Genomic DNA, 24,138 nt, shown 5'->3' on the forward strand with positions numbered 1-24,138 from the left:
TTCTACAAAATGCAAAGTTATTTAACTAGGAAGCATTTTATAGTTCTTTCAATGTCAGCACTGATCATTTAAAAATATTAGCCTATTTAATTTTCTTTTTTATTTATTTATTTATTTTACCAGTTAAAGTTTCTGCTTTTCCCAGAGCCTGTATTCACAGGTGTATATAGTAAGCCTCTATGAAGGAGTTATATAGGACATGGTGCCTCGAACACACATTGGAATACAAACCCTTGTGTTTCTGCAGCTCACTGCAGGGAATTCATGAACACAGTAGTGTGCCTTTACGATTTATATGTGTTACATTTTCTTTCATCTGTCTTCTGGCCTCTAACACTGGGAAGAGGAAGACTTAAACATTAAGTAGAAATGTCTCATAATGAAATGTTTCCTCCAAAATGAGAAGAAAGTCTAGGGGGGTATTTTATTTATGCAGAATTGGAGCAGTGCTCTGTTGAGAATCTGCAAGAGGGTGTGAGCAACAAAAGTCACCTGAATCTTTTCAAGGTTCCCACTAGGGTAGCTTTTTGCATAATTTTTTTTTTTTTTGTCACTCAGGGGCCAGTCTTACATTGCATATTTTCTTGGTCCCTTTCCTTATTTATTCAAAGGTTTGGTGACGAAGGAGTCCTAAGTTAAATTTAAGTGTAGATATTAACGTCATTACATTTGGCTGTAAATATAAAACATATCTTCTCTTATTGATTTTTTTTTAATTATACATGTGTTCCCCATCCTAGACCCTCCTCCCTCCTCCCTCCTCATACCATCCCTCTGGGTCGTCCCAGTGCACTAGCCCCAAGCATCCAGTATTGTGCATCGGACTTGGACTGGCATCTCGTTTCTTATATGATATTTTACGTGTTTCAATGTCATTCTCCCAAATCTTCCCACCCTCTCCCTCTCCCACAGAGTCCATAAGACTGTTCTATACATCAGTGTCTCTTTTGCTGTCTCATACACTGGGTTATTGTTACCATCTTTCTAAATTCCATATATATGCGTTAGTATACTGTATTGGTGTTTTTCCTTCTGGCTTACTTCACTCTGTATAATAGGCTCCAGTTTCATCCACCTCATTAGAACTGATTCAAATGTATTCTTTTTAATGGCTGAATAATACTCCATTGTGTATATGTACCACAGCTTTCTTATCCATTCATCTGCTGATGGACATCTAGGTTGCTTCCATGTCCTGGCTATTATAAACAGTGCTGCGATGAACATTGGGGTACACGTGTCTCTTTCCCTTCTGGTTTCCTCAGTGTGTATGCCCAGCAGTGTATGCCCACTAGTACAGCCACTATGGAGAACAGTGTGGAGATTCCTTAAAAAACTGGAAATAGAACTGCTTTATGATCCAGCAATCCCACTGCTGGGCATAGCCTATTTAATTTTCATAGTGACTTTATGAGATAAAAATATGTTATTATTCCCATTTTGTGGACAAGAAAACTGAGACACAGTGACTATAAATGCTCAACATTAAACAGCTGCAGTGTAGAGCTGGAATTTGTACCAGCTTGGGTTCACAATCCACATATTTATCCACTACATTGCAGAAGGTAAAAGAGATGATGACTCCTATAAAAATACATGCATCCAGACTATAATTTTATTCCTCTGTTTTGGCTTACAGGTATTCCTAGAGATCTTCCTGAGACCCTCACAGGATGACTAGGCCCTAAATAAGTGTTTGGTTGGTAGTCGCTCATCAACATAATTCCATTTCTCCTAGCCCTTAGGGTAGAATCCAGATATTATTGACCCTTGAAGACTTTGGGTATTTTAGGAGACATAATTAATGTGTAGATAGTCTTCTCACCCATTTTCCCCTCTAGTCAGTTACATTTATAGGATGTCTGAGGCAGCCCCTTTTGGCACTAATCAGTGCATTCTGCAAACACAATGGGGCATCTGCCAGCATTGTTTGGGGTCCTACCCTACCTAAGGACATGATTTCATTTGTGCATCTCCTTAAACATTGGATAAAAACATGGAAGTGTTTTAAAAGGCAATGGTGCACTTTGGAGTTGAAGCATTCAGTCTTTGTTGCTGATTCAAGAAGGAATCTTCATTCTTCACTTTTTTCATATTATCTAAAATTGTTCTGTTTCAGTGAATTCTTAATATCAATGTAGTTAACTTTAAAGTTAGTTTTCAAAGTCTAGAGGGCTAACCACATGATGGTAAATCTGCTGATATGTGATTCTGAAAGGTTGTTGCTGAACCACGAAAAGACGCCAGGATTCTTGGCCTCCGGAGGAGAAGGATTCAATCCGGGGTCAGAGACGAGGCTTCATCGCTCAGAGCTTTTGTGTAATAAAGTTTTATTAAAGTATAAAGGAGATAGAGAAAACTTCTGACATAGGGATCAGAAGGGGGCAGAAAGAGTACACCCGCTGCTAGTCTTCAGCTGGATGTTATAGAGTCACTAGCAGTTTGTTATCTTGCCTGGAGAATTCCAAGGATGGGGAAGCCTGGTGGGCTGCCATCTATGGGGTTGCACAGAGCCGGACACGACTGAAGCGACTTAGCAGCAGCAGCAGTTTGTTAATGAAAGAAAGGAATGTCTTAAATCTCAGAATGGCACCAGACCCCTCATCCATAAGATGTATTTTTGGATAATCTTGGTACCAGATGAATGATCCCGGGCCATAAAACTATTGGTTTGAATCTTGTAGAAGGTCAGATTACCATACAAATAGTTTCATTTACATAGATTAGAGGAACAATGTCTGAGTTTAACATAATGGTTTGTCAAGTAGGTTCTGAGCCATTAGACAGAACTGACTTGAAGACAGAGTCTGGGGTAAATGTATAGTATATTAACATAGCTTAAGACAAACATTTCCATAAGAAAAATGCATTGGTTAACTCAAGGTTTGAGACTAGTTAACTTCAGGTGAAACCAGGTGTTATTATGGCAACACAGTATTTTAAGAGAAATCTCCTTTTAAATTTGTATAAAGAAGGGGGAAAAAAAATATCGCTAGTTTCCTCCTGCCTGTTAAGAGAAATAAAAAGTGTCTGACACTTGCAGCCTATTTCCTCCATTTGGAGACCTCTTGCCTTCATGCCTGTTACCCTCTCAATTCTATCTACAATTAAATTTTTTAAAAAAATAAATAAAATTCAATAAAAAGTAAATAAAATTAAGATTTCAGCAGTAATGACTTTATCTGATATCTTTACTTCACCAGCAGTTTCCCCTTTCCTTGCTACAGAATCTCACTTTAGCTTATGGGGAATGGAAAGAAGGAGAGAGCAAAAGGGAAAGAGAAACAGATGTCCAAAATATACTATGAAGAGCATTTTAAATGAAGGTAAACTGAGACAAACTGAAACTTCTAAGATTCACACAATCCTTACAATAATATTACCTCCTCCTCTGACCTAATGATGCTATTCCTTCCTTCTAATAGGTTCATTTAAAAAGTAACTTTTTCTATAATTAGCAATATTTGAATATGATCTGTACATAGGTTACTAGAATTGCGTCAATGTTACTTGCCATGTATTTAATAATTGTACTATTTTATATAAGATATTTTGTTTATTCTTCAGAAATACACACTGAAATAGTTAGGGTGAAGTGTGAAGTGTCATCATTTTTGCAAATTATTCTCAAATGTTACAGTAAAAAATAGAAAGAAGTAAATAAAAAAATACATTTTATCTGAAAGAAAAAAAAATAGGCTGTCTTCTTTTTTCAACTGAAGCATTTGGCTACGGGAACAGCTCACGTTTCCTTGCCTTGGGGCCATACAGCTGGAACCTGACAGCACTGGGACAAAAACCTATGTATGGCTTCTGCTTCTAATTCTATTGTTTAAAAATGGGTATGAAGGCATCTAATCTTAAGAAATTTCTTTGACTTGTGACCTATGGAAAACAAATTCTAATCTAATTTAGGTAAAATCTAATCAAGGTAAAATGTTGCTGCTATCTTTTTTTTTAAACTCAAATTTTGTTGACAAATTAATTCAGCCGAAGACTTTGCTAAAAATCTTAAGTCAATGAAGCAAATACAATTTTCTCCTGAAGCCAATTCACAATACATCTTCCTACTCTCTAGTATAAGTGTGATATCAGAAGTTTCCAGACACAAACTGTCAAACTATGGCGTGTCTACTTTAGGGAATTCAGTGAGTCACCACTTATTTGTTTAATCTTTGTTTTCTTTTTTCATTTTAAAAGATGTTATTATATTCACCCTCATGTAGAACGCACAGACTACTGTTTGAAAAACATCCAATAAGGAAGCATTAAGAATCTCAGAAAGGGATAGACAGAGTATAATATTTAATTTTGGAATGTATTCCAAATATTATTTTAAAATCCAGCTGGGCACATTATAAATGTATACCACCTTTGTTCTTTATAGAGAACCATGGAAATTAGGAAAAGCTACAGATTTATGAAATTCTTTGGCAGCATACAGGGCACATGAAATATGTTGACCAATGCTCAGACACACACTGTTTAGCTTACAATTCAGTAATAATATTGTGTTCATTAAATTGTTTTCAGAGTTTACTTTTGCTTTTAATAGGGAATTAAATTTTTCCCCCTTTGATGATATTAATGTTTGGCTCTCAGATGCATAAATTGGACCATTTCCCATTAAGCTGGTAAAAAAGGAAATTTAGAGAAAGAGAAGGAGAAAAAGAAAAAAAAAAATACTTGAAGAGTTCTTCCATTATTCTTGGATCTCCCTGGGTAGCCAAAAACTAGATGGTCCAGAAGCTTCAAAACCACTGGTAACAATATTGAACATTGAAGACTGTCACACATATGGTGTATTAACTGAATTCCCTTTGACAATGAACAGCAAACTTGGTAGGTGACCTCCTAAATGGAACTGAAGAATGGGCTCCTACAAATCAATTATCATCTCAGTGTTGATGAGTGGGAACATTTCTTGCAAGTCTGTGAAGAGAGTCATAAGGATGAACTAATACCAACAAATGAAGCTGGAGGGACTACTCAGAACTCCTAGGGTTATTGACCTCTGCTATTCTATATGAAAGCCAAACAAAAGAAAAACAGAAGCTGAAAGAATCAGACAGTAAATCATAGACCTGTGTTGTTCAGCACTGCTATTAGAAGCTTCCAAATATTTGACTAATATTAAGTAATAGATTAAAGTGAGACACAGTAAACAGACAGTCATGAAACCCATCTGGCATGGACTTGTGAAGGCCAGCATCTACTTGCTTTAATTCCATTGATGCATTACTAGTGAGGAAAAGAAACGTTAGCATAGCTTATGGCCCCTCTACCCTTTCCTTTGGATAATTGATCATTTGAAAATTATCTCTATTTGGCTAGCTATTTCCTATGTTAATTACTTATCAAAAAACTTTTTTAAAAAGAAAGGAAGAAAAACATTGTACTATGACTTGTGTCAAATTGCAATATGATTTCATGTGCCAAAAAGGAAAGCCATGTAACAAGTCCCAGATGTTAGTAATGGGACAATTGAACACCCTGTATAAGGTCTAGATAATGTTTAAGGAATGTAATATTGTGCTTCAAATGACAAAAGTCAGGGAAATCAATATTTGGGGTGACTTTCTTCTTCCTCTGATGTTTGGAGAGTAAAAAGAACAAAGGAAAGAATGAAAACAGTTGAAAGAGAAAAAGAAAAGCACCAACAAGATAAAGGAAAACCTTTATTTCTTAGTCAATTTCTGCTACTCCATTTTATTTACTGAAAGTCATGGGCCATTTTCGTCCTGGTAGTCTTCCTGTTTCCACACTGCTGAGAAATACTTGTGAATACGTGGTATGCATGCTCTCTCACAGGATTTGAAACTTATCAAGAAATGGATCTGTGATTGTACACTCTATTGAACATAAAAAAAAAAGAAAGTGACTATCAGAATTTAGGTCTCTCACAGTTTTCCTTGAAATGGAAAAGATGAGATGATTTTGTTAAGAAAATAAAAAAGAAGGGCAACTGACAGAGTATGTAAAAGCATTCATACATGAGAGGCAAAGCCAGCAAGTAAAGGAACTAAACTTTGAGGTTCCATCCTGGTCCTTTAGAGATAATTTGATTAAATGAGGAATTACCAACCAAAAGATCTTAGTCTCATCTTCTCTGTTGCTCAGGAAACCTGTAACCTTGAGTAAGTCACTAAACGTTTTCAAAGGGCCTCAATTTCTTCACATGTAAAGTGAGGATAATAATATATTTGTCTCTCTCAACTGTGCAGGGTCCCAAGATATTTACAAGTACTTAATTGAAAGCTTAAAGGTATCCAAATATTAGGGTTATGCATATAATTATTTTTAACCCTACTTGAATAGATGATAAAGCTCCTTTTGTAGAGGACACAAGGCTGTGGGCTTGCCTTGCCCTGGAGCCAACAGAAGTTAGAATAAAACAACTAATGTTATTTAAGCATTTTCCATGTGCCAAGAACTGCACTAAGCCTTTATGTGCATCAAGTCACTTAATATCTACAACTTTCTAAAGTTGAGGGCTTCCCAGATAGCTCAGTTGGTAAAGAATCCACTTGCAATGCAAGATATCCTGGTTTGATTCCTGGGTCAGAAAGATCCGCTGGAGAAGGGATAGGCTACCCACTCCAGTATTCTTTGGCTTCCCTTATGGCTCAGCTGGTAAATAATCTGCCTGCAATGAGGGAGGCCTGGGCTCGATCCCTGGGTTGGGAATATTCCCTGGAGAAGAGAAAGGCTACCCACTCCAGTATTTTGGCCTGGAGAATTCCATGGACTGTAAAGCCCATGGTGTCACAAAGAGTCAGACAGGACTGAGTGACTTTCACTTCACTTCAAAAGTAGAAATGTGTTTGCTCATGCTCAATCGTATCTGACTCTTTGCGGTCCCATAACTATTGCCTGCCAGAATGCTCTGTCCTTGGGATTTCCTAGGCAAGAACATTGCAGTGGTTGCCATTTCCTCCTCTAGGGAATCTTCCCAACCAAGAAATCATATCCAAGTCTCCTGTGTCTCCTGCACTGCAGGTGGATCCTTTACCACTGAGCCACCTGGGAAGCCCCATTTGACAGATAAGGAAACAGGGTCAGTGATTTGCCCAAGGTCAGACAGCTAAGATGTAGCAAAGCTGGGATTTGAATCTAGGGCCTGTTACCCCACACTTGCTGTTTCCAAAGTTATATGGCGAACCCAAGTTAAATCAGGTTCTCTGACTATGGTACACTATATCAAAACTGGCCTAAAAAATGGTTCACCTTTGGGGATTCCTGATTTTAAGCAATTCTCTTCCCTGGTGGCTCAGAGGTTAAAGCGTCTGCCTGCAATGCAGGAGACCAGGGTTCGATCCCTGGGTAGGGAAGATTCCCCTGGAGAAGGAAATGGCAACCCACTCCAGTATTCTTGCCTGGAGAATCCCATGGACGGAGGAGCCTGGTGGGCTACAGTTCACGGGGTCGCAACGAGTCAGACACGACTGAGCAACTTCACTTTCATTTTCACTTTGGGGATTCCTGATTTTAAGCAATTCTATCAGTATTAATGAGGGTGATAAATTCGTTCGTTCAGTTCAGTTCAGTCACTCAGTCATGTCTGAGTCTGCGACCCCATGGACTGCAGCATGCCAGGCTTCCCCGTCCATCACCAACTCCCAGACTTTACTCAAACTCATGTCCATAGAGTCCATGATGCTATACGACCATCTCATCCTCTGTCATCCCCTTCTCCTCCCGCTTTCAAACTTCCCCACCATCAGGGTCTTTTCAAATGAGTCAGTTCTTTGCATCAGGTGGCCAAAGTATTGGAGTTTCAGCTTCAGCATTAGTCCTTGCAATGTTCATACCAAGGTGCTTTCTTTCAAGTCTAGAGAGGGCAATGCCTAACCCATAGAATAAAGTTTTAACAATTGTTTTAAAGACCTTGTAGTACTGAAGTAAGGGGAGGAATTTTATGGGAGGGCTCCCTTCAAATCATACTTTCCAGATAAGTGTCTCCTTTTTCTACATTTACAAATGTTCTTAATTCTTTATAGTTACCTTTTCATCTGTAAAACAGAAAAAAAATAATAAATAAAGATAATAATGGCATCTACTATATGGGGTCATTATGATTATATAAGTTAATATATTTTATAGATGAAGAAATTGAAGCAAAGGGGGATTGACTTGCCTCAGGTCATGTAACTATAAAGTGGCAAATCTTGGGGACAAACAAAGATGGTGGTTCTCTGATTGTTGTCTGTCAGGATTTTGAAAAGAAGAAACTTCCATAAAAGAAAAAAAAAAATGGATGATGAAAGGAACTACTGGATTGCTTATGACTTATGAAGGTGAGTATTTTTGGAAGACCAGTGGAAATTTTCTTTAACAATGAGCTGCTGCTGCTGCTAAGTCGCTTCAGTCATGTCCAACTCTGTGCGACTTCATAGACGGCAGCCCACCAGGCTCCCCTGTCCCTGGGATACTCCAGGCAAGAACACTGGAGTGGGTTGCCATTTCTTTCTCCAATGCATAAAAGTGAGAAAATAAAGTGAAGTCGCTCAGTCGTGTCTGACTCTTAGTGACCCCATGGACTGCAGCCACCAGGCCCCTCCATCCATGGGATTTTCTAGGCAAGAGTACTGGAGTAGGCTGCCATTGCCTTCTCCATAAAAATGAGCTACAACAATAAAATTCATGATAGCTAACACTTGCAGAAGATATTAAGAAGAGGTGGCAATACACAGAAGAACTGTACAAAAAAGATCTTCATGACCAAGATAATCACGATGGTATGATCACTCACCTAGAGCCAGACATCCTGGAATGTTAAGTCAAGTGGGCTTTAGAAAGCATCACTACAAACAAAGCTAGTGGAGGTGATGGAATTCCAGTTGAGCTATTTCAATCCTGAAAGATGATGCTGTGAAAGTGCTGCACTCAATATGCCAGCAAATTTGGAAAACTCAGCAGTGGCCACAGGACTGGGAAAGGTCAGTTTTCATTCCAATTCCAAAGAAAGGCAATGCCAAAGAATGCTCAAACTACTGCACAATTGCACACTCATCTCACACGCTAGTAAAGTAATGCTCAAAATTCTCCAAGCCAGGCTTCAGCAATATGTGAACCGTGAACTTCCAGATGTTCAAACTCGTTTTAGAAAAGGCAGAAGAACCAGAGATCAAATTGCCAACATCTGCTGGATCATCAAAAAAACAAGAGAGTTCCAGAAAAACATCTATATCTGCTTTATTGACTATGCCAAAGCCTTTGACTGTGTAGCTCACAATAAACTGTGGAAAATTTTGAAAGAGATGGGAATACCAGACCACCTGACCTGCCTCTTGAGAAACCTATATGCACGTCAGGAAGGAACAGTTAGAACTGGACATGGAACAACACACTGGTTCCAAATAGGAAAAGGAGTACCTCAAGGCTGTAAATTGTCACCCTGCTTATTTAACTTATATGCAGAGTACATCATGAGGAACGCTGGGCTGGTAGAAGCACAAGCTGGAATCAAGATTGCTGGAAGAAATATCAATAACCTCAGATATGCAGATGACACCACCCTTATGGCAGAAAGTGAAGAGGAACTCAAAAACCTCTTGATGTAAGTGAAAGTGGAGAGAAAAAGTTGGCTTAAAGCTCAACATTCAGAAAATGAAGATCATGGCATCTGGTCCCATCACTTCATGGGAAATAGATGGGGAAACAGTGGAAACAGTGTCAGACTTTATTTTTTCGGGCTCCAAAATCACTGTGGATGGTGACTGCAGCCATGAAATTAAAAGACGCTTACTCCTTGGAAGGAAAGTTATGACCAACCTAGATAGCATATTCAAAAGCAGAGACATTACTTTGCCAACAAAGGTCCGTCTAGTCAAGGTTGTGGTTTTTCCAGTGGTCATGTATGGATGTGAGAATTGGACTGTAAAGAAAGCTGAGCACCAGATAATTGATTCTTTTGAACTGTGGTGTTGGAGAAGACTCTTGAGAGTCCCTTGGACTGCAAGGAGATCCAACCAGTCCATTCTGAAGGAGATCAGCCCTGGGTGTTCTTTTGGAAGGAATGATGCTAAAGCTGAAACTCCAGTACTTTGACCACCTCATGCAAAGAGTTGACTCATTGGAAAAGACTCTGATGCTGGGAGGGATTGGGGGCAGGAGGAGAAGGGGTTAACAGAGTATGAGATGGTTGGATGTCATCACTGACTCAGTGGACATGAGTTTGAGTGAACTCTGGGAGTTGGTGATGGACAGTGAGGTCTGGCATGCTGTGATTCATGGGGTTGCAAAGAGTCGGACACGACTGAGCTGAACTGAACACTTATTTGGACTTTACTATATATTAGGTCCTATATTACCTCTCAGTAATCCTGACCTATAAGTGTTCCATAAGTATGAATAATATTAATAGTATCTATTTTGATTGTGATGTTCACAATCAGTAAAGGGAATACAACATGTACACACATAATTAGAATACAAAGTAGAAAACTAAAAGTGACTAGAAACAATAAGGTGAAGTAACTGGGGACTTCAGAAGAAAGAGAGCACTTCTGCTGTGGCAACATATATGCCACTGATAATGAAAGAAGGTTTAAAAGAGATAGCCACTTATGCATAAGGGAAACTTGAAGAGAAGGTAAATGTTGCAAAATGTGGATGTGCATGCTAAGTTGCATCTGACTCTCTGTGAACCTATGGACTGAAGCCCACCAGGATTATCTGTTCATGGGATTCTCCTGGTAAGAATACTAGAGTGGGTTGCCATTCCTTTTTTCCAGGAGGATCTTCCTGACCCAGGGATCAAACTGGCATCTTTTACAGCTCCTGCATTGGTGGGCAGGTTTTTTACCACTAGCACCACTTGGGAAACCCTGTGAAATGTGGAGCAGAAAGGGAAATCACAATCTAAAAGAAGGTACAGAGACAGTGAAATGCATAGTCTGTTCTGCAAGTGACAGTTAATTCATTTTTTGTTGTTGTTGTTGTTGTTGTGAAGGGGACTATAGGAAATTAACTCAGCAAATTAGGATGAACTCAGATTTGAAGAATGAAAGATTTAGATGTCAGGCCAATGACTTTGAATCTCATTCTGTGGGAAATGGAAAGTCATTGTCAACATATAAATTTTTTTTTCATGAATAGAGAGCCCAACTTCAGGAAAACTAACTTCTCAACAAATGTAGAATGGATTAAAGAGGAATGGAATAAAGGCAAGAGATCTAGTTAGGCTGCAACTACAATAGCCAGTTGACACGGACACCCCCACCCCAGACTTTGTTTCTGTGTCAAGGGACCAATTCAACTAATAGTCATTCAAAAAATACCCACAAAATTGTTACTATGGACCAGGCACTTGTAAAGTCCCTCTCTGCAGGGGCTTAGTATATTATAATTTAATAATTATAACGTTAAAGTCTCTTAGAAACACATTCTCTGAAAAAGTAAGACATGATAAATGTTTACCTTTGTCAAGAAATAATTTTACACTGTGCAATCAAACAGGAAAATTATAGCCTTAATGAAAGTGTTAGTCACTCAGTCGTGTCCAACTCTTTACAACCCCATGGTCTATCTATGAGTTTCTCCAGGCAGGAATACTGTAGTGGGCTGACAGTCCCTTCTCCAGGTGATCTTCCCAATTCAGGGATCTAACCTAGATCTCATGCACTGCAGGCAGATTCTTTGCCTCTTTCTATAACCTCAGAGAGACAGACAATAGTCAAACATGCAAATATTCATGAATACACAGCCACAACCTGTACTTACATCCTACAATCAGTAGATGGCGATTACAAGCTTTCATCCAGTGACTTTCAACTCAAAGGATAGAAGAAAGTAAGTGAAAGAGGAGAGAGGAGAGAAGAACAAAGGAGGGAAGGGGAAACGAAGGAATAATGAGAGGATGCTTGAAGGGAAGAGAAAGATTAAGTGGAGAGAGTGGGAAATGGGAAGGGGATAGAAGCTATGCTTGCAGTTCAAATGTCTCTCTGAGATATACTTAGTTTAGAACTCTTTCCAAAGGTTAAATTTGCAGCTAGCCCTGCTGGTAGGGAAGAAATTTGAATTGTCTTCCAGGCAGATATTGAAGAAGATAATTTTCTTATTCCATAATCCCACCAACTGAGTTTAGTAGAGAGAGGGCACAGATGTGTTTGAAAGGTGCCCCCACAGGTCTTTTGACCCTGTGGAGCAAAGAAATGTAACTTTAAAAACCTCATAACTGTTGTGCTGCCTGGGTGTCTCTTTCTTTCTTGTTAAGCTGAAAATCCTAGCAGAGGAAGAGAAAAGTTGGGACAAGTTCCCAATATATTATTAGGGGCATTTATGAAGTCAAAACAAAGAGGAAAATTCTATTAATAGTAAAATTGACCTTTTGAGATCTAGGTGGAGACCATCACCAAAGGAATAATTAGGCATGAAAACGCTCAAAGTTGGATGTTGGCTATGGTTCAGTAATGGATTGAGAGTTATAGGAATAAAGATGAATAAGGAAAGAAAGGAGAAGGTGTAAGACCATATTGCCTCTTTATTTGAGAATAGAAGTCTAGTCTACTTCCTCTTGGTGTAGTCATTGTATCTTGAGGCAAACATTAGATTTATTTTCCTGGATGGATATGGGAAGAGAGGTTAAGAGCAATTTTTGCCCAAATATTCTGTCTTTGCAATTGCAAATTTTTGTAGGTCAAAAGTCAGACATGGGTCTCACTAAGCTAAAGCAAGGGATTTTCACCATTTTTTTTTTAGCTTTTCAAGTTTCAAGCTAAAGTGGGCTATAGGGGAAATTCGATTTCCTTACCATCTCTAGTTTCTAGAGGCCACCTGCATTCTTTGGCTTAGGGCCACTTCCTCCTACCTTCAAAGCCAGCAATACTACATATTTCTGACCATCATTCCTCAATTACATTTCCTTCTGACCCCAGCCCATGAAGGTTGTCCCAATGTTAAGAACACATGTAATTAGATTTTATCCACTCAAGTAATTCACAATAAGTGCATAATTTCAAACTATATGTCCTTAATCATACCTGCAACAAAAAGTCCAATTTGTCATGCAAGGTAACATATTCATAGGTTCCTGGGATTAGAGGAGAGAGAGAGAAAAAACTAAATGTACATAATAAATGACAAAAAAAAAATGACTTTTGGATTAGGAATGCTCAACAGAACTGCTTAGAAATGGGTACAGTACATCAATCAGTACATCAGATCAGACAGGTACTTTGAATGCCTCTAATAAAAAGGGATCTTTTTTCTTTAAAAAATCATTTATTTTTTACTTGAAGGATAATAGCTTTACAGGATTTTGTTGTTTGCGGTCAAACCTCAACATGAACCAGCCATAGGTATACATATATACCCTCCCTTAAAAAGGGGATTTATTTTTGATGGTAAGAAGTTGGATGAGCTGAACAGTTCTATGAAGACCTACAAGACATTCTGAACTAACAACCAAAAAACGATGTCCTTTTCATTATAGGGAACTGGAATGCAAAAGTAGGAAATCAAGAAATACCTGGAGTAACAGGCACATTTAGCCTTGGAGTACAGAATGAAGCAGGGCAAAGGCTAATAGAATTCTGCCAAGAGAACACACTGTTCATAGCAAACACCCTCTTCCAACAACACAAGAGAAGACTCTACACATGGACATCACCAGAAGGTCAACACCGAAATCAGATTGATTATATTCTTTGCAGCCAAAGATGGAGAAGCTCTATACAGTCAGCAAAAACAAGACCAAGAGCTGACTTTGGCTCAGATCATGAACTCCCTCTTGCCAAATTCAGACTTATATTGAAGAAAGTAGGGAAAATCACTAGACCATTCAGGGATGACATAAATTAAATCCCTTAGATCTGATAGACAGAGTGCCTGAAGAACTATGGGCAGAGGTTTGTGACATTGTACAACAGGCAGGGATCAAGACCATCCCCAAGAAAAATAAATGAAAAAAAGCAAAATGGTTGTCTGAGGAGACCTTATAAAGAGCTGTGAAAAGAAGAGAAGCAAAAGGCAAAGGAGAAAAGAAAAAAATATACCCATTTGAATGCAGAGTTCCAAAGAATATCAAGGAAAGATAAGAAAACCCTCCTCACTGATCAATGCAAAGAAATAGAAGAAAACAACAGAATGGGAAAGACTAGAGATATCTTCAAGAAAATAAGACATACCAAAGGAACGTTTCATGCACAAATGGGCACAATAAAGGACAGAAATGGTATGGACCTAACAGAAGCAGAAGATATTAAGAAGAGGTGGCAAGAATACACAGAAGAACTATACAAAAAGATCTTAATGACCCAGATAACCACGATGGTGTGATCACTCACCTAGAGCCAGACATCCTGGAATGTGAAGTCAAGGGAGCCTTAAAAAGCATCACTACAAACAAAGGTAGTGGAGGTGATGGAATTCCGGTTGAACTATTTCAAATCCTAAAAGATGATGCAGTGAAAGTGCTGCACTCATTATGCCAGCAACTTTGGAAAACTCAGCAGTGGCCACATGAATGGAAAAAGGTCAGTTTTCATTCCAATCCCAAAGAAAGGCAATGCCAAAGAATGCTCAAACTACCGCACGGTTGCATTCATCTCACACGCTGGCAAAGTAATGCTCAAAATTTTCCAAGCCAGGCTTCAACAGTATGAAATTCCAGAACCATGAAATTCCAGATGGTCAAACTGGTTTTAGAAAAGGCAGAGGAACCAGAGATCAAATTGCCAACATCCGTTGGATCATCGAAAAAGCAGGAGAGTTTCAGAAAAACATCTACTTCTGCTTTATTGACTATGCCAAAGCCTTTGACTGTGTGGATCACAACAAACTGGAAAATTTTTAAAGAGATCGGAATAACAGACCATCTGAACTGCTTCTTGAGAGACCTGTATGCAGGTCAGGAAGCAACAGAACTGGACGTGGAACAACAAACTGGTTCCAAATAGGGAAAGGAGTACCTCAAGGCTGTATATTGTCATCCTGCTTATTTAACTTATATGCAGAATACATCATGAGAAATGCTGGGCTGGATGAAGCACAAGCTGGAATCAAGATTGCCAGGAGAAATATAAATAACCTCAGATATTCAGATGACACCACCCTTATGACAGAAAGCAAAGAAGAACTAAAAAGCCTTTTGATGAAAGTGAAAGAGGAGAGCGAAAAATTTTGCTTCAAACCCAACATTCAGAAAACTGAGATCATGGCATCTGGTCCCATTACTTCATGGCAAATAGATGGGAAAACAGTGGAAACAGTGACAGACTTTATTTATTTATTTTTGAGGGGGGCTCCAAAATCACTGCAGATGGTGACTGCAGCCATGAAATTAAAGGACACTTGCTCCTTGGAAGAAAAGTTATGACCAAACTAGACACATTAAAAAGCAGACATTACTTTGCCAACAAAGTTCCATCTAGTCAAAGCTATTGTTTTTCCAGTAGTCATGTATGGATGTGAGAGTTGGCCTATAAAGAAAGCTGAGCACCAAACAACTGATGCTTTTGAACTGTGGTGTTGGAGAAGACTCTTTAGAGTCCCTTGAATGAAAAGGAGATCCAACCAGTCCATTCTAAAGGAGATCAGTCCTGAATATTAATTGGCAGGACAGATGCTGAAGCTGAAACTCCAATACTTTGGTCATCTGATGCAAAGAACTGACTCATTTGAAATGGCCCTGATGCTGGGAAAGATTGAAGGTGGGAGGAGAAGGGGACAAGAGAGGACAAGATGGTTGGATGGAATTACCAACTCAATGGACATGAGCTTGAGTAAACTCCGGGAGTTGGTGAAGGACAGGCTGGCCTGGCGTGCTGCAGCCCATGGGATCTCAAAGAGTTGGACATGACTGAGTGACTGAACTGAACTAATATGAATAATTTGACAGTGGCAGAGGAATGTTAAAACTAAATTTTGTAAAAGGAGATATTTGTCTTTCTCTGTCTGACATTTTCACTGAATATAAAATCTCAAGGTCCATCTATGTTGTCAAAAATGGAAACATTTTACCTTTTCTTCTAGCTGAATAGTGTTCATTTATACATATCATATCTTATTTACCCATTCATCTGTTCATGGGCACTTAAATAGTTTCCATATTTTGGATATTGTAAGCAAGGGCACAGTGAACATAGGGGAGCATATATCTTTTCAAATTTAGTGTTTTGTATATTTTAGATAAATATCCAGAAGTGGAATAGCTGGATCATACAGCAGTTTAATTTTTAGTCATTTTTGGAGGAATCTCCATAGTGTTGTCTACCTTGTTGTTGTTCAGTTGCTCAATTGTGTCTGACTCTTTTCAACTCCTTGAACTGCAGCATGACAGACTCCTCTGTATTCAACTATCTTCTGGAGTTTGCTCAAATTCATGCCTGTTGAGTTGGTGATGCTATCTAACCATTTCATCTTCTGCTGTTCTCTTCTCCTTTTGCCTTCAATATTTCACAGCATCAAGGCCTTTTCCAATGAGTCAGTTCTTTGCATCAGGTGGCCAAAGTATTGGAGCATCCACTTCACCATCAATCCTTCCAGTAAATATTCAGAGTTAATTTCCTTTAGGATTAACTGGTTTGATCTCCTTGCAGTCCAAGGGGCTCTTAAGAGTTTTCTCCAGTACCACAATTCAAAAACATCAATTCTTTGGTTCTCAGCCTTCTTTATGGTCCAACTCACACATCTGTACATGATGACTGGGTAAACCATAGCTTTGATTATACAGACCTTTGTCAGCAAAGTGATGTGTATGTTTTTTTTTTTTTTTTAAACATAGTGTCTAGGTTTGTTATAATTTTGATGCCAAGGAGCAAGAGTCTTTTAATTTCATGGCTATAGCCACTGTCTACAGTGATTTTGGAGCCCAGAAAAGAAAATCTGTCACTGCTTCCACTTTTCCCCCCTTCTATTTGCCATGAAGTGATAGAACCAGATGCCATAAACTTAGTTTTTTTTTTTTTTAATGTTGAGTTTCAAGCCAGCTTTTTTACTTTCCTCATACACCTTCATCAAGAGGTGCTTTAGTTCTTCTTCACTTGCTGCTATTCAAATAGCATCATCTGTATGTTTGAAGTTGTTGATAATTCTCCCAAAAATCTTGATTCCAGCTTGTGATTCATCAAGCCTGGTATTTCGCTTGATGTACTGTGCATAGAAGTTAAATAAGCAGGGTGACAGTATACAGGCTGTTGTACTCCTTTCCCAAATTTGAGCCAGTCAGTTATTCCATGTCTGGTTCTAACTATTGCTTCTTGACCTGCATACAAGTTTCTCAGAAGACAGTTAAGGTGTTCTGGTATTCCCATCTCTTTAAGAATTTCCCACAGTTTGTTGTAATCTGCACAGTCAAAGGCTTTAGGGTAGTCAATGAAGCAGGAGTAGATATTTTTATGGAATTCCCTTACATTCTCCATGATCCAATGGATGTTGACATTTTGATTTCTGGTTCCTCTGCCTCTTTGAAACTCAGCTTAGGATGGCAGAGAAATAGAATGGGGAGACGACTTCCTCCCCCACAAATTCATTGAAAGAACATTTGAACACCGAACAAATTTCACAAAACAACCTCGGAATCCTGGCAGAGGACATTAGGCACCCAGAAAGGCAGCCCATTGTCTTTGAAAAGAGGTAGGACAAAATATAAAAGATAAAAAGAGAGACAAAAGGGGTAGGGATGGAGACTCATCCTGGGAAGGGAGTCTTTAAAGAGAAGTTTCCAAACATTGGAATCTCAGAGGGCAACATAAGCGGGAGGAAAAATAAATAAATAAATAAACCCCATAAATTACATCCCTAATGGCAACTCCCAGCAAAGAAGTATCCCAAACACTCACATCAGCCACCAGCATGCAGGGGCTGAATAGGGAGGAGTGGGCTGCATTGCTTAGGGTAAGGACTGGGCCTGAATGTCCTGAGGGCAATCTGAGGAAGCTAACATGAGATAGCAACATAAACTGTGGAATAGCCAGAGAGAGAGAGAGGAAAATAAAAGAGAGAGAGAGAGAGAACTATCCCATGAAAAGCCCTAACCTAAGGTACTGCCTGGCCTGCTCACAGAACAAAGGACTGAGGGAATACCAGAGGAGAGCTAGCTGGCTGCACACTAGCCCATCCCCCACTGGAAGCATGGAGGGCAGGCACGCAGTAGCCAGAGTCAGAAAGGAGCAAACTTGGCTCCAGAGATGGCATCCCCTACCAAACTGCGAGCAGGCTTCCAGTTGCTAACCAAGACTTCCTGGGATGCTGGACGGTTGACATCCACCTGGAGGGTTGCAGCCAAAGATAAGCTCCCCAGAAGAGGCACACAGCACACCTGAGACGGAGTGCACGCTGCCAACCAGGAAACTGAGCGGCTGGGAACAGGGAGGTGATAAGATTCATTCCCCACCTGGGGAGAGTGCACTCACCAAGCACCTGGTCGCCTGAGCTGCTTGGACCTGGGAAGGGCACAAAACGCTGGCCCAACCAAGTCTAAGCCTTTGGGGAGTACCTGAGAACCTGAACCTGAGCAGCTTAAACCTGGGAAGTACACACAACCCAGGACCCGCTTTAGACAGTTCCCCTGCAGAACAACCTGGAGCCTAAACAGTGTAGACTGGGAAAGCACACACGCTGTGAGCAGCGGAAAACCCAGTGTGGCCAAGACACTGCAAGCACTCCCCATGCACACCAGTGATATTTGTTTGCAGTGTTCCTCCCTCCCCACAGCACGACTGAACAAGTGAGCATAAATAAGTGACCACCTTCGCCCCCTTGTGTCAGGGTGGAAATTAGACACTTAAGAGACCTGCAAAAAGAAGAAATCAAAATAAACAGAGGGAACCGCTTTGGAAGTGACAGGTACAACAGATTAAAACCCTGTAGTTAGCACCGACTACATTGGAAGGGACCTATAGATCTTGAAATGTATAAGCTGGAACAAGGAACTATCTGAAACTGAACTGACCCCACACTGCCTGCCACAGCTCCAGAGAAATTCCTAGATATATTTTAACTATTATCATTTTTTTAATTTAATTTTTTAAAATTCTTAAGTCTTCTATTACTCCTTTAATTTTCATTTTTATAGCCTACTATTACCTTGCAAAAAAGGACCCTATTTTTAAAGCAAACTTCATATGTATTTTTTGTAATTTTTGTTATTTTGCTTTGTTGTTTTTTTTAATATTGTATTTTTGAGAGTCTACCCTCTAGATTTTTAATATTTGCTTTTTGATATTTGTTATCAATTTTTTACCTTTAAGAATCCAATTGTCAGTATCCATTTTTAATTAGGAATGTGATTACTGGCTTGATTACTCTCTCCCCCTTTTGAATCTTTCTCCCCAAGGTCACCTCTATCTCCTCCCGCCCCTTCTCTTCTCTAGACAACTCTAAATCTCTGTATGTGTTCTGGGCTGTGGAGAACACTTAGGGAACTGATTACTGCCTAGATCTGTCTCTCTCCTTTTTATTCCCCCTTTTATCCTCCTGGTCACCTCTATCTCCTTCCTTCCTCTTCTCTTCTCTACGTCACTCCATGACCCTCATTGAGGGTTCCAGACTGTGGAGAGCACATAGGGAATTGATTACTGGCTATATTACTCTCACCTCTTTTGATTACCCCTCTTCTCCTCTTGGTCACCTCTATCTCCCTCTTCCCTCGTCTCTTCTCCATGTAACTCTGTGAACCTATCTGGGTGTCCCTCACTGTGGAGAATCTTTTCACCATTAACCTAGATGTTTAATCATCAGTGCTGTATGAATGGAGAAGTCTTGAGGTTACTGTAACAAGAAGACTGAAAACCAGAGGCAGGAGGTAGGCCCAAAACCTGAGAACACCAAAGAACTCCTGACTCCAGGGAACATTAATCGATAAGAGCTCATCCAAAAGCCTCCATACCTACACTGAACCAAGCACCACCCCAGGGACAACAAGTTCCAGAGCAAGACATACTACACAAATTCTCCAGCAACACAGGAACATAGTTCTGACCTTCAATATACAGGCTGCCCAAAGTCACACCAAACCAATAGACATCTCAAAACTCACTACTGGACACTTCATTGCACTCCAGAGGGAAGAAATCCAGCACCATCCACCAAAATACCGATGCAAGCTTGCCTAACCAGGAAACCTTGAAAAGACACTCGTCCAAACCCACCCACAATGAGGAACCTCCACAATAAAGAGGAACCACAAACTGCCAGAATACAGAAAGGCCACCCCAAACACAGCAATATAAACAAGATACAAAAACAGAGAAATACTCAGCAGGTAAAGGAGCATGATAAAAGCCCACCAAACCAAACAAAAGAAGAGGAGACAGGGAGTCTACCTGAAAAAGAATTCAGAATAATGATAGTAAAAATAATCCAAAATGTTGAAAACACAATGGAGTTACAGATAAATAGCCTGGAGACAAGGATTGAGAAGATGTAAGAGATGTTTAACAAGGACCTAGAATAAATTTAAAAAGTCAGTCAATAATGAATAATGCAATAAATGAGGTAAAAAACACTTGGAGGGAAGCAACAGTAGAATAACAGAAGCAGAAGATAGGCTAATTGAGGTAGAAGATTGAATGGTAGAAATAAATGAAGCAGAGAGGAAAAAAGAAAAAACAAATACTTAAAAGAAATGAGGACAACCTCAGGGACTTCTAGGACAATGTTAAATGCTCCAACATTAGAGTCATAGGAGTCCCAGAAGAAGAAGACAAAAAGGCCATGAGAAAATACCTGAGATGATAATAGTTAAAAAGTTCCCTAAAATGGGGAAGGAAATAATCACCGAAGTCCAAGAAACCCAGAGAGTCCAAAACAGGATAAATCCAAGGTGAAACACCCCAAGACACATATTGATCAAATTAACAAAGATCAAACACAAAGAATACATAGTAAAAACAGCAAGGGAAAAACAACAAACAGCATTCAAGGGGATTCCCATACGGATAACAGCTGATCTTTCCATAGAAACTCTTTAGGCCAGAAAGGAATGGAAGGACATACTTAAAGTGATGAAAGAGAAAAACCTACAACCCAGATTACTGTACCCATCAAGGATCTCACTCAAATATGAAGGAGAAATCAAAAGCTTTACAGACAAGCAAAAGCAGAGACAATTCAGCACCACCATACCAGCTCTCCAACAAATTTTAAAGGATCTTTTCTAGACAGAAAACACAGAAAGGGTGTATAAACTCGAACCCAAAACAACTAAGTAAATGGCAATGGGATCACATTTATTAATAATTACCTTAAATGTAAATGGGTTGAATGCCCCAACCAAAATACAAAGATTGGCTGAATGGATACAAAAACAAGACCCATATATATGCTGTCTACAAGAGACCCACATCAAAACAAGGGACACATACAGATTGAAAGTGAAAAGCTGGAAAAATTTACTTCATGCAGATAGAGACCAAAAGAAAGCAGGAGTAGCAATACTCATAGACTTTAAAATAAAGGCTGTGAAAAGAGACAAAGAAGGACACTACATACGATCAAAGGATCAATCCAAGAAGAAGATATAACAATTATAAATATATATGCACCCAGCATAGGAGAACCACAATATGTAAGGCAAATGATAACAAGTATGAAATGGGATGTTACCAACAACAAAATAATAGTAGGAAACTTTAATATACCACTCACACCTATGGATAGATCAACTAAACAGAAAATTAGCAAGGAATCACAACCTTTAAGTGATACAATGGACCAGTTAGACCAAACTGATATCTATAGAACATTTCACCCCAAAACAATGAATCTCACCTTTTTCTCAAGTGCACATGAAACCTTCTCCAGGATAGATTATATCCTGGGCCATTAATCTAGGCTTGGTAAATTAAAAAAAAAGATTGAAATCATTCCAAGCATCTTTTCTGACCACAATGCAGCAAGATTAGATGTAATTAGATGAAGTTAGATGTCAATTACAGGAGAAAATTACAGGAGGCTGAACAACACACTGCTGAATAACCAACAAATCACAGAAGAAATCAAAATATGCATAGAAATTAATGGAAATGAAAACACAACAACCCAAAACCTGTGGGACACTGTAAAAGCAGTGCTAAGGGGAAGGTTCATAGCAATATAGTTTTTCCTCAAGAAACAAGAAAAAAGTCAAATAACCTAACTCTACATCTAAAGTAACTAGAAAAGGAAGAAGTGAAGAAATCCAGGGTTAGTAGAAGGAAAGAAAACTTAAAAATCAGGGCAGAAATAAATGAAAAATAAACAAAAGAGATGATAGCAAAAATCAGCAAATCTAAAAGATGGTTCTTTGAGAAGATAAATAAAATTGAAATATCATTAGCTAGACTCATCAAGAAACAAAAGGAGAAGAATCCAATCAACAAAATTAGAAATGAAAATGGAGAAATCACAACAGACAACACAGATTTACAAAGGGTTATAAGAGACTATGATCAGCAACCATATGCCAATAAAATGGAAAACTTGGAACAAATGGACAAATTCCTAGAAAAGTACAACTTTCCAAAACTGAGCCAGGAAGAAATATAAAATCTTAACAGACACATCACAATCACAGAAATGGAAACTAATCAGAAATCTTCCAGCAAACAAAAGCCCAGGTCCAGACGGCTTCACAGCTGAATTCTACCAAAAATTGAGAGAAGAGCTAACACCTATCCTACTCAAACTCTTCCAGAAAACTGCAGAGGAAGATAAACTTCCAAACTCATTCTATGAGCCCAATATCACCCTAATACCAAAACCAGGCAAAGATGCCACAAAAAAAAAAAAAAAAAAAAAGAAGAAGAAGAAGAAAGGAAACTACAGGTCAATATCACTAATGAACATAGATGCAAAAACTTTAACAAAATACCAAATGGAATCCAACAACATATTAAAAAGATCATATATCATGACCAAGTGGGCTTTATCTCAGGAATGCAAGGATTCTTTAATATCCACAAATCAATCAATGTAATACACCACATTAACAAATTGAATGATAAAAAACATATGATTATCTCAATAGATGCAGCGAAAGCCTTTGACAAAAGGCAACATCTATTTATGATAAAAACCTTCCAAATAGCAGGAATGGAAGGAACCTACCTCAACATAATGAATGCAATATACGACAAAGCCACAGGAAACATTACCTGCAATGGTGAAAAATTGAAAGCATTTCCCCTAAATTCAGGAACCAGACAAGAGTGCCCACTCTCACCACTACTATTCAACATAGTTTTAGAAGTTTTGACCACAGCAGTCAGAGAAGAAAAAGAAATAAAAGGAATCCAGATTGGAAAAGAAATAAAACTCTGTGGATGACATGATCCTCTACATACAAAACCCTAAAGACTCCACCAGAAAAATTACTAGAGCTAATGAATGAATATAGTAAAGTTGCAGGATATAAAATCAACACACAGAAATCCCTTGCATTGCTATACACGAACAATGAGAAAACAGGAAGAGAAATTAAGGAAACAATTCCATTCACCATTGCAACAAAAAGAATAAAATACTTAGGAATATATCTACCTAAAGAAACAAAAGACATACATATAGAAAACCATAAAAACTGATGAAAAAAATCAAAGAGGAGACAAATAGGTGGATAAATGCACCATGTTCATAGATCAGAAGAATCAATATTGTCAAAATGAGTACACTCCCCAAAACAATCTATAGATTCAATGCAATCTGTATCAAGCTACCAATGGTATTTTTCATAGAATTATAACAAATAATTTCACAATTTGTATGGAAATACAAAAATCCTCAGATAGCCAAAACAATCTTGAGAAAGAAAAAAAGAACTGGAGGAATAAATCTGCCTGACTTCAGGGTCTACTACAAAGCCACAGTTATCCAGACAGTATGGTACTGGCACAAAGACAGAAATATCAATCAATGGAACAACATAGAAAGCCCAGAGATAAATCCATGCACCTATGGACCCCTTAACTTTGACAAAGGAGACAAGAATATACAATGGAGAAAAGACAATCTCTTTAAGAAATGGTGCCGGGGAAAATGGTCAACCACTTGTAAAAGAATGAAACTAGAACACTTTCTAACACCATACACAAAAATAAAGCCAATGAAAATATGAAAAAAAAGATAAGCAAACAAAAGCAACAGCCATGACTGGGGAATGACCAGGGCCCATCGCACCTGACCTCTATCCAGTTGCACGGAAGAGTTCATTGCAAA

The 24,138-nt window shown here is 38.8% G+C and overlaps 1 protein-coding gene and 1 non-coding gene across 2 annotated transcripts in view; one reads left to right on the top strand and one right to left on the bottom strand.

The window, feature by feature from the left end:
* TENT5D (terminal nucleotidyltransferase 5D) overlaps window positions 1–24,138 on the bottom strand; it is a 287,611-nt gene that overhangs the window by 174,205 nt on the left and 89,268 nt on the right. The window lies entirely within an intron of this gene.
* On the top strand, window positions 7,260–7,331 carry TRNAC-GCA (transfer RNA cysteine (anticodon GCA)). The gene has a single exon. It is a non-coding gene; the product is annotated as a tRNA-Cys (tRNA).

The sequence above is a fragment of the Bos javanicus genome, chromosome X, assembly GCF_032452875.1.
Source record: "Bos javanicus breed banteng chromosome X, ARS-OSU_banteng_1.0, whole genome shotgun sequence".
Classification (NCBI taxonomy): Eukaryota; Metazoa; Chordata; class Mammalia; order Artiodactyla; family Bovidae; genus Bos; species Bos javanicus.